This window comes from Chaetura pelagica, unplaced genomic scaffold, assembly GCF_000747805.2.
Source record: "Chaetura pelagica isolate M959 unplaced genomic scaffold, ChaPel_1.0 scaffold88, whole genome shotgun sequence".
In the NCBI taxonomy this organism is placed as follows: domain Eukaryota; kingdom Metazoa; phylum Chordata; class Aves; order Apodiformes; family Apodidae; genus Chaetura; species Chaetura pelagica.
The window spans coordinates 1095091-1107615 of NW_009954313.1; positions in this window are offsets into that span (position 1 = coordinate 1095091).

Sequence of the window (12525 nt, forward strand, 5' to 3'; positions counted from 1 at the left end):
GTCCTATGCTGTAGAAAGGGATCATGAAGGAGAATGGAAAAAATTTCAAGGAATCTGAACTCCTGTTCCTTGTGTAGGGAGTTGGATTTCTCTTTGCAGTATTTGCTGTAAATTAAGCCACTTAGCATTCCTAGTAATGATTCCAGAGAAATTAGATTTTTGCTTTCTCTTCTAGACATGAGATACATGGATCAACAGGGCCAGAAGGCAGTGGGCTTCCTTTTTTGCCAATAAGTGTATTTTTCTTCAAAGTTTTTTTAAAATTACAATGAATCGAGGTCTTAAAATATGAGCTCTGAAGTGAGAGGCTATAGATTCTGAAATAAAGGCCTGTCTTGTCTAGATGTATTGCAAAGGTTGCTATAAATGTTAGGTCTACAACAAAGCCTTTCAAGCCAGTTGCCTGAAAATTGTGGTCTTGGAAAGAGTGAGGCTGAAGTGAGAAGCAAAGGAAGTTACCCAAACCTGTCAAATTGTATAGATTGTGACAGGCATGGAGTGTGGATGAGTGTGCTTGAGTTATTTTGTATGGGGACTGTTGATCCCATGGTTTTCCTTCAGTCAGATGATACATCACTGTCATCTCAGAACAAGATGGTTGCTCCTTTTTTTATTTGAGCTGTGAATCTTATGAAGTGTGAAGCCGTGGAAAACCACCTGCTGGATCTCAATTACACTTTTCTGAGTACATAACATGAAAAGCTTGCATTGTTTAAAGTACAGGGGACAGTCTGTGAGAAGTTTGTTTGTATTCCATGTGTTGAACACATTGTTCTTCTGTATGAAAGCTTTGGCAGCCAACACTGTGCCTTGAGCCCTCTCGTGATACAGGCCTCTCTCTGCTGAGAAGAACCGACTGGTTTTATAGTTTGGCTTAATACAAAGGTTCAGGTTCTACACTTCCACAAACAGTCACAGAGATTGTTAAGAAGACAAGTGTTATTTTGGTTTTCTCTTTTTATCTTCTTCTGGTTTTGACTGGTTAGCCCATCCCTCTTTAGTTATATATCTGGGAAGTTTCCCAAAAATCCTACAGAATTATCTGAGAATCATGTGCTCTCTGAGCTAAAAAAGATACATTAAACTGTACTTCTACAATTACAAATTACACAGGAAGATTATGGAGGACATACTCATATGTCAGATCAGAATAAAACTTTATAGGCTGCTGTGTAAATATACAGAGAGTAGTTCTTGATGTGGTTTCCCACAATAGTTGCTCTAGGCTTTCATCTGGTGCAATTTTTACTGAGTGCTGTAATGACAGGTTCTACAAAGCTCCTCTCAATAATTTTTAGCTCTACCAAACTAAAGTGAAGAAAATCAGAAGAGAACAGCCAGTAGCTAAAAACAGACTCAGAAACAACAACTGCTGACAAGTCCTGTCTCCACATACTGGAGATTGGTCACTGTAACTCTGCTGAAAAAATGTATGTAGAGACAAATGTGTAGGATCCAAGTAGGTGGAGATGATTCCAGGCATAGGAGGCATGGTGAATGTGAGTGGCAGCAAGAAATGAAGTATTTTCATGGTACAGGTCAGTTTAACCAGGTCAGAGGTACTAAGCACAAAGGCTTAGGATCACATGGAGCTACCCCCGCAGCAGCTAGCCACCTGTTCACATGCAACTTTGATATAATGTGCTGGATTAAGTCAAGTAGCAACTTTACCAAGCTAAGGGACTAAAATCAATGTGAGTTGAAAGGAAGTCTATGAGTTTGCTGTGAAGATAGAATCCCTAATTTAAAAAAAAAATAAAGAAAAACTTAATAAGTAAAACTGAAATGGTTAAGTTACAAGGAACTTCATTTCCATCTCTATCTGAGCTGTATTTTTGGTTAATTGGAAGATTTTGAAATCATAAATAGTAACAAACAACAGATAACTATTTCCTGTCATGACTCTTCCTTTGATCATTACAAGTTGCCTTCCTGTGAAAAAATTCTACATGGAAAGCCTTTCCCTGCACCCCTGGGGAAAAAAAAAAAAAAAAAAGTTTGTTGAAAGCTGGATAAAATAGTCCTTTGGCAATATTCCATGTTGTTCTAGTAACAAGACCATGCTCTTCCCTCAGGTCTACTGCCCAGCTCTTACAGATAGGGAGTTTAAAGCTGCCTTACCTCCAGGGAATCAATGTAAATATTTAGGTAAATTAATGAAATCAGAGCTCTATGTAGAAGTATTTTGGCTTAGATCCCAACAAACTAAATCCTCATGCTTCTTCCTGTGTGTACTGTAGATTGACTTTAGGTAGCATTCTGTTGATTGACTGCTGATTGAGGTATATAGATTGTGTTTACATGTGGTAAACTAAACCTAGATGTAACCGTTTCTTCTGGTCAAAACAACCATGGTGTTTATTACCCTAAATCATCAGTGAGTATGTAAACACTGAAAAGTGCTGCAATTATGTTTATTAAGCACTGACATTTGTGTCTAAAATCTATTTGGGAAGAACAATTTTCTTGAAAGGATGACTGTATATGAGTGCCTGCATTTCAGGTAATTTCATCTTGATCATCTGCTTTGATTTCCAGACTAACCGAAGATTAAAATGGGAAGCTTTGTATAAAGAAGGATTTGGGCATGAATACTGTGATGCTTCTGCCAGAGGCACACCTCGCTTTACAAATTCAAAGGTTCTTTGTTTTCTACCTCCTTTAACTTATTCCATTCTGCTTCTTCGTCTTTCCTATTCAGATGTCCTATTTTTTTCAGATTACTGTGAGCTTTATTTTTCATTTTCTCATAACACCTTGAAAGATGATTCTGCAGCACAATTTTCTAGAGAACAAAAGAACGCAGTTGAAACATTCTTTTGCCTGAATGGCTCTATTTTATATCATTACAATCCAACTCTGAGTAATACTGCTAATATGAAAAATTGTTAATCACAGCAATAAATCTACTAAGATTTCTCTTAATTACTATTAAGCATTCTCTTCAATGTTATTTGAGGCCTTTGTGTAAATTAACATGTAAGTGAATACGTATTAAACCGTGGATTTTAAAGGCTATATAACCTTTATAAGGATTTAGAAATGCCAAACAAAGTGCATTTGTCATGAGCAAATAAAACATAGTGCAATACATGAGCTAATGTTGCCATAAACCAGGTCAGCTTGCCCTTGGACTCCTACCAGATTTTGCCGTTTGCTCCCAGTGTGCTGGGCCTGGTTACTTCGTTTCTGTTTGTATTGTGAGGTGCAAACTTCAATGCTCCCTTTTGAAACCAAAGGTGCAGTTCAACAAACTGACTCCTGTACCTATTGTTTACTCTTCAGGCTCCTTTGTTGTTTTAGCACACTTTCAAGAAGATTTGTATGGACATTTTGGGCTGTTTTAGTTCATGCTTACATTGCTCATGAAGTAATAATTTATCCTTATGGAGACATTTTTCAGAACTCTCCCACCAGGTACATAGCTGCTCTCCTAGTTTCTTTGCCTCCTTTTCTCTCTCCATTCTTCACATGATGGTGAAAGGAGCTCTTTTTACTCTTCTCCCTCCTCATTTGAGGCCTCCTGTTCTGAAGGCCTCAAAGGCGTCATTCTCAGGGTAGGTTTTTTCAGGATTTTGTCCCCCCAATTCAAAATTGAAACTTTGCTAAACAGACAGGTACCAGCCTGGAAACATTATCTGAAGTCACTGAATGGAATGTCAGATTCTGATGCAATCCTATGTGGTCAGCTCCCCGAGGAGTTTGCCCAAGAGATAGCACAACGTTTTTCAGACAGTAACACCAATTCCAGACCTTTCTCCAGGAGTGTCCCTTGTGATCTCTATTAGCTCTATGGTTAGGGACCTCTAGTGACTCAAAGGATTACTACAATGAGATTGCGCAGGTGAAAAGGTTTGAGAGGTCTATGTTTCAGAGACCTTTATAAAACTCTCCCTCCCATTTTTTTACATTGCTTATAGTAATGAGAGAGCTTTTGAGGAGACGGAGAGGAGTCGAGGTGAGTAGATAAATGGGTCTGACCAAACTGACTGTACCCACAGGAAAGTACAGTTAAGCTGCCAGTATTTTTTGGTTGTTTTTCTCCCATTTCAAGTCTGCTGGTGTGTTTGTCAGCATAGCAAAGAGTATTGTTCTAAATATTAAAAGGAATTAAAGGAAATAAACCTCACATTTAGAGACTGATCCTGTTAGCTACTGGGATGGAAGCCTCTTAAAAGGGCTAAAACCTTCAGCTCCTTTTGATTTGATTAAGTGCACTATTAATCTGTTCTAACTTAAGTTAGTGAGAGATCCACATACAAACACTATATTGGCTGTTCTGTGTATGACTCTGACCAAAGCCACAGTAAAGTCAGGCTGAGTCTAGCATCTGTCCAAGGCACTGCAGTGGGAGCCTGCTACTTGGGAACCAAGTAAGCTATTAGTTAACTAACCAACCAACTAACCAACTGCTGCTGCCGCCACTGTTAACCAGAAGGGGGCGGGTGGCACAGGCAGTGACCAATTCTGGGTGTGAAGTATCAACAAGACAGCTCGCAACAGCAGCTCTGCTTTTAAGTCTGGTTGGTAATGCATCCCACTGTGGAATAAAGCAGTTAATCTGGGAAAATATGAGTTTTAAGTTCCCTAGAGATGTTTTGAAGAAAGTCTTCCAGTTAAAGCTGCTTCAGACTTGCACATTCTGTATTTTTAACCTTTAGGAAAATTTCTGTACTCAAGTATTTTAGGCTAGAGTTTTCTCTGTTCTTGAGTAGCTGGATTTAAGCACCTTATGAACCAGATTAGAAATGTGTTTTGAGTATCTGTCAGCTTTGGTCCTTGGGTTTTCTCCCAATACATTTTATAATGCTACAGTAGTAAATCCACCATGGTAGAATAACTTTATATAATATCACATGGTAATATTTAGGGTGTATAAAACATCTTTGGTTTCGAACCATTTTCCTCAAATTAAGTGGCTACAGTAAAAAGAATGATTATTCATATGTTAGTGGGAAACTGAAACACAGAATGACAAGTCAAAAATTTTAAGAGTCAAGTAGTAATTTTGCAGACTTATTTAAAGAACTTGTTTTTCAAGGATGGTTAGCATCTTTGTGGCTGTAGTAGTCCTGGGTCTGATGGTCTGATACTGAGTAATGGAGGTATAATGTATAAAAAACTTTTTCCCTTCCAGTATGGATTTCATGATTCTTGTCCTGTTTTCTAAAAAGTAGACCATACTCTTCTGGAAGCCTTTGATGTACTTTTTCAGTGGTGATTCTCATGAAGCTACCTTTCAAAGTTTAGTGATTCTGTGGTAATTCACCAGTCTATCTTTCAGTATCCACGTGTACAACACTTTGGCTTTTAATGCTTTCATACAGAACATGTTTCTCTATCTTTTAAAGTTGTTGGGGGCAACATTCTATTTATGAACTATACTGAAACTTGCTAGTTTCACTTAGAAAAAAACCTAGTCCAACTGCCTGACCAATTTAAGGCTGACCAAACATTAAAGCATGCTGTTAAGAGGATTGTCCAAATGCGTCTTGAACACTGACAGGCTTGGGGCATTTACCATCTCTCTAGGAACCTGGTTCCAGTGTCTGACCACCCTCTTGGTAAAGAAATCCTTCCTAATGTCAAGTCTAACCCTGTCCTGGTGCAGCTTTAAACTATTTCCATGTGTCCTATCATTGGGTACCAGGGAGAAGAGCTTGACACATCCCTTTCCCCTTCTCCTTAGGAAGCTGTAGAGAACAATTCCTCTCGGACTCTTAACTAGACGAACCCAAAGTTCTCCGCTGCTCCTCACAGGACATTCCTTCCAGGCCTGTCACCAGCTTTGTTGCTCTCCTCTGGATGCCTTAAAGGACACTCAGATCCTTCTTAAATGGTGAGGCCCAGAACTGCACACAGTGCTCAAGGTGAGGCTTCACCTACACTGAATAGAGCAGGATAATCCCTCTCCTGACAGGCTGGCCCTGCTGTGTGTGATGCACTCCAGGGTGCAGCTTGCCCTCTTGGCTGCTAGAGCACATGGCTGACTCCTCTTGAGCCTGGTGCTGACCAGCACTCCCAGGTCCCTCTCTGCAGGGCTGCTCTCCAGCCACTCCTCATTTATACTTGTGTCCAGCATCAATCTATCCTAGGTGCAGAATCCAGCATTTTTTCTTGTTAAATTTAATCCCATTAATCATAACAAATATATTCAGGCTGCTACAGTTGAGTATACAGGTGAGTATACTTGTGATACAGCCCTCAATTTAGCTGTCCAAAATTTTTTTCAAGATGAGGTAGACATTTTTCTCCTAAACATGTTATTCTTAGGATGTGGATTTGCATGTTGAGAGCAATAAATTATTGAAAAGTACTCTAATGGCTCACTTTCCATTTGCAACAAATCAAGTGACTGAAGAAGAAATTGTTTTACAAATGTTTCTGAGAAGAGGCTTTCCTCATTAAAGAAAATCTTTGCTCTAATGACACAAACTATTATTAAACTAAATTATATATGTAGTGAGCAGCAAACACAAGTGGTAGAATACTTGTAGCTGGTAAGAAAGCAACTTAATAGCACAGTGACATTAGAAATTACTTTGCAAATCTTTACATACATTATATTTACTTTAGTTTAAAACCACCTACTTTCTTGGAAGAAACTTCCCTTTAAGTGATTGTGATTTGGCAAACACAGTCCTAGGGATGTTATGTCCTGGGATTGTTGACCAGTATGAAAGCCCTCTCTATGTCCTCATCCCTAAGAAAACAAAGTGTTAGCTCACATTCCCTTTCTCAGCTTGTTTTTCCTCGTCCTTCTTTGGATTTAGGGTAGGAGCTGTTGCATGTCTCTTCTTCATCTTTTCCTCAGCTGACAGAAGCTCAAACTGCTCATCATTCTTCCAGTTTTCTTCTCTTACCTTCCTGCCTGATAACCTCCTCCTGTTCCATTCCCAGAAATCCCACCAGGTTTAGCTTAGTTACAGGATTGCAGCAATACTTCTTTTTCCACATAATGTCACATCCAGAGATGGGGGGGGGAAAGTAATTTTCTTCATATGTTGAACAAAGACTTTGATAGGAGTAGAGGAATTGCCTTTAAAGTTATTGTCTTTAGTTTTGCTTTACTAGACGTCACTGTGTCTGGAGTTCCCAGTCTTGCTCCTGATGTTTAAATAAACAATACAACGACTGATACAACAAGTGAAATGATATAGCACTTGAATTATGGAAAATAGATACTTGTCATGTAAATACATATTTTTGAAGTTTTTAACATTGGGACTGGGACCACATTTTTCAAAGGGTGTTAATTCCCTAAAGACACAGAGATGCACACAGCAAAGTATTAAGGTTTCTAGGTGTATGTCTCGTTCCCAATCAAATTAATTAGCACTCCTGAAAATATCAGCAGTCATGTAGGTCTACCTACAGTCACTGTGTACCTACAGAGTACATGGACAGCCAGTTATCTTCAGAAATCCAGTACTTAGCTCTCTTGTAAAGTTAACTTTTTAGGTTGTTAATGACAAATAAAACGAATAAACCTCAAACCAGACAATTGCTAAACTGAAAGGCAAGAGCCTGAATTATTTCTTGTTCATTGAATGACCTCTAGTGGTCATCACAGCTTTTACAGCAGTTGAAATGCAAGCGTTAGAACATTCTAGATGGGATGTGCATTTTTTTCAAAACATGGAGTATGAAGATCAACTTTTTCAAAACTGTTCAGTATGCACTTTTGCTCTACACCTGGAGGGCTTCCTTGTTTCACTATTAAAATAATTATTTTATTTCATTTTACAAAGCAAGCACCCTGTGACCTGCAGAAGATTTAAGCCAGAATTCTAGTATCTGCACTGCCTCTTGCTGTCTCTCTTTGCTAGCCAGTGACTCCCTCAATCTGTCTCTCCTGAGCTTTGTCAGAGACAGCTTTCCATTGGACAGCACAGGGTTGCTCTGTATTGTGTTACCTTCCATGATACCTGTTCAGCTTCTCCTAATGTCATTACATTACCTGGAACAGGCCACCAACCATTGTCTCTCACGGTTGGCCAAAATAGATCACTTCATTCTGAACACTGACAGCACATGGACTGAGTTTATCTGTCTAAAGAGCAAACTTAGCAGATGGAATACTGGCAACATAATTGGGAAGAGAGTGGGTCATGAAAATAAATCTGAGTTGAAAATTCAGCAGTGTGTCAGAAAGCAAACAGAGAGCAAATGGTATTCTCATTACTCAGGGATTTTATTAGAATTTCTGTTGACCTTTCTGTGTGGCGTAAAGACAATTTAATAGGTAAAACAGAAGTTGTGCACATAAGCAAAGCAAAACAAGGAATTCCTTCACTACTTCCCATTGGCAGGCAGGTGGTCAGCCATCTCCAGGAGAGCAGGGGTCCATCACACATGATGGTTACCTGGAAAGACATCACCATCACTCCAAATGTCTCCTGTGCCCTTCCTTCTTCTTCCCCCATCTTTACAAGCTGATCATGATGTCATATGGTATAGAATATCCCTTTGGTCAGCTGGGGTCAGCTGTCCTGGCTGTGTCCCTTCGCAGCTTCTTGTGCACCCCCAGCCTTCATGCTAGTAGGGTGGTGTGAGAAGCAGAAAAGGCCTTGACTGTGTGACGACTGCTCAGCAGTGACTAAAACATCTCTGTATTCTCAACACTGTTTTCAGCACAAATCCAAAACACAGCCCCATACCAGCTACTATGAAGAAAATTAACTCTATCCCACTCAAAACCAGCACACTGTGGCTTCTTTAAATAGCTGGGGTGGATTGTTCTTCTGCTGGATGCACATATCAGTCCAAATATAAGTGTTTGCTAAAGACAGAGAATGGGGTCCCAGAAATAGCTCCTCTATTCCCATCTTTCTCAAATATGGGAGTTACACAGGAGTTCCTGTATTTGCATATTTTGTATGTAGATGAGTATATCTACTACACAAACCTGATGACAGAAGAAAACCAGCACCTTCAGTAGAAGACCACTAAATAAGGAATTTATGGTTAAGAGCCATTAGAGATCGCTTCACGGTCCTACTTCAAGTGTCAAAAACTACTTGAGAAGAGCTTGAACAAAATGTTTAATCTGTTTAAAAGGCATTCTGAAGTTCTCACCAGAATATTGTCAAAAGAAGAATGGTTTATGGGAGAAATAAAGTTTGGAAACAATCCAGACAGAACAGTGATGAGCCTTTTCTATGTAGGTAACATAATCTACATTGAAGATGATACCTTTCTGAAACAAACAAACAAACAAACCCGCCAAAAACCAGAACTGCAGACAGTCTGCATGACTACCTGAGTTGCACTGCTGTGGGTATTTTTCAAGAAAAAAATATTGAAAAGATACATCTTTACCTGACCATGACACATAATCAGAATTTTATCAGAATGCTTATCAGAGAAGCAATTCCAGTATTAAAGGAATTTCTACCCTAACTTCTCATTTTATTGAAAGTTACTACAGCAGGTGGATTCTAGAGAATGCTTCATTAATACCGTTTTCCTTCATAGAAGTAAGAGATCATGCATCTTACAATAATATTTATAGGTAAGGCATTTCTGGGTTTTTCTATCTGTCACATACAAGTAGATGGTCAGCCTTTAACAGCAGAATACTTTGACTCTAGTCTGTAGTCAAGTCTAATTCAGACGTTCCTTTTATGTTACAATTGGTGTCTGGAAGCTACTAAAAATAATCTTGTCTGTTTTTGAACATCTTAAATCTTGATTTAGCTCTGTTGTTTCAATTGACATCTTGGGATAAATTGCCTGGTGCAACACTATATTTAAAAGTAAATATCTGACATAATTTTTTAATACTATACTTATAAAATTATCTTTCTTTTAAAAGCAGATTTTTTTCCCTGCAAGTGGGTTAATTTCTTTGCAATATAACCTAAGATAAAATATTATCCTCTTTTTCCCAGTGTGATCCATAGCTCAGATTTTACAGGAGATTGAAACTGTATGGTACCATAGAATCATAGAATGGTTTGGGTTGGAAAGGACCTTAAAGATCATCTAGTTCCAACCCACTACCATGGGCAGGGACACCTCCCACTCGATCAAGTTGCTCAGGGCCCTATCCAAGCTGGCCTTGAGCACTTCCAGGGAGGGGGCATCTACAATTTCCCTAGGCAACCTGTTCCAGTGTCTTACCACCCTCACAGGAAAATACGTCATCCTAATATCCAATTGAAATCTACTCTCTTTCAGTTAAAAGCCATTCCCCCTCATACTGTCACTACATGCCCTTGTAAAAAGCCCCTCCCCAGCTTTCCTGTAGGCTCCTTCAGGCACTGGAAGGTCTCCCCAGAGCCTTCTCCAGGCTGAACAACCCCAACTCTCTCAGCCTGTCTCCACAGGAGAGGTGCTCCAGACCTCTGATCATCTCTGTGGCCCTTCTCTGGACTCACTCCTACAGTTTTCTTGGGGACCCCAAATGTATCTCACTGTTTGGTAATGTTAAATAATGCCCATTGGGACTCTTGTATGTTTAGGATTGATTGGTTTTAGATAGTATAAATGGCTATGCAGAAGCTAGCTCAATAGATAATTATTTTCTATGGTGTTATCCCTATGTAGAATTGAAAGGATTTCTCTGTAAGTTGGTCTGGTCATCGTTTCCATATGCATAATTTGCTCTGGGCTGCCAGCTCTTCTTCAGTGGTATTAGTAGGGGTAGGCTGCTTTGTCTGAAACTTCATCTGTGCTCAGAGTCTGTTATTCTCAACCTTCAAATCTGAATCCAACACACTTTAACTAGTCCCCCTAGCTTCCAATAAAGATTCTAGCAATTAATTTTTAACAAGCACCTCAGTCGCTATGTAATTTCCCTTTATGAAATTGAGCATAACAGTATTGGATGTTTTGTTTTCATTGCTCCTGCAAGAATGTTAAACCCACATTTATTATGGTCATGTTACAGAGTAGCTCTTTGACAGAAATATTCAGCATCACAACCAACTCAAGAATACTAAATCCTGATGGTTCTTCCAGAGGCAGAGTGGGTCTTCTTTTTGGGGGCTCAGACTAGCAAAAAAATTTAGCTTATAATTTCCTTTCTGCTGTCATTCTCTTGCCAGACTTGGCTTTCACATTTAGTTAGAATACATGCATATAGCACATTAGCTCCATAGAGACGGGTTGGAAGACCACCTGCTGTCATGAGAACAGTTTTTTCATCAGAGATTGTTCATCAATTTGAATTTCACTGAGGCCTCCCACAGAAATTTGCTTTTCCAGTTCAGAAAACACATAGCTTGGAGATAAAAATCATGAAAGGAAAGTGAAATTGAGACTTCCTTTAATAGCCAGGCAGAACTTACACATAACCTGGCAAACAGCTGACCAAGGCAAAATTCCTATGCAGGACCGTTTTAAAAAATCCAATGTATTTTGCTTGCAGTCAATGGGCGAGTATTACTAGGGAGCCAAATGTAAGAAGTCACTTGCATAGTTAAGTGGGCTGCCTCTTTGTTTTTTAATTTTATTTACAACTCTTGTAAACTGCTGGCTTCCCACCGTTGTCTCTCAGACTTCAGAATGAACAATACCAATCTGTATCGATACAGTTAGAATAAAGGAACAGCAGAATTTTAAAAAGAAAGTGATCACAATCAACATGTAGAATTACTTGCAAGCCGCATAAAACAATGTTGGGCAAAGTGCAGTTAAGAAGAGTGCCCTAGACATAACTGAATAGCCCGCAGGTGAGAGCCCTCAGGGCAGTATGCTGGTTCTGCTTCCATGCAGGGGAGGGTACTGCGTGACAGATTTTGCTAATTGAATCCAGGTCCTGCCTCTGCTACTGTTTGTCATGGTCAGAACATCCATACACAGCCAGGAACCACCTGTTTACCCGTGCCATTCAAGTCAAGCCAAAACAAATAACTGCAATTGTTGTATTTCTTAGTTCTGACGTGTTAATTCTATCAGACCTTCAAATCGCCTGCAAGCATTTCCAACTATTTTTCCTGACTTCAGAGAGGTCAGCTACCTTGCAGAAGGATTTTACGCTTTTAAACTGAATTGCAAAATTTGCCTTAAAACCAACACCTTCATATTTCTGGAAGGATGTCTTTCTCATACAGCAGGTGTAAACATTCAGCCTCAAAGAGGGCTCTTTATTTCCTGCGTGAACTGTCAGAGAACAATCAATCTACAGATTGTAAATGGGCTGACAGATTCTAAGTAGGTGAATATTTTTACAGTAAACGCAACTCAAGTTCACACAGCACCATTTCCACGTTAAGATTAGCACTTAAGTGCTAAATCAGTTCCCTTCTTTGATTAACACAAATGGACTAATATTTATTCAGCAAATTTATCTCCTGTTAGCATGGCATCATCTCCACTTTCAGATTAGCACCTCAGGGCTAAAGCAGCTGCTTTCTGGAAGTAACAATCTAAGAACCTGTGGTTCTAAATTCACAGTAAGAGACGCTTCCTAGAACGCAGCGCAGGATGAGCTTTGTTTGTTGGGTTTGTACGGAAACCATCCCTGCTTTCCAGGTCGCTGCTGCGCCCGCCCTGCAGCTCCTCGGGGTGGGATCACCC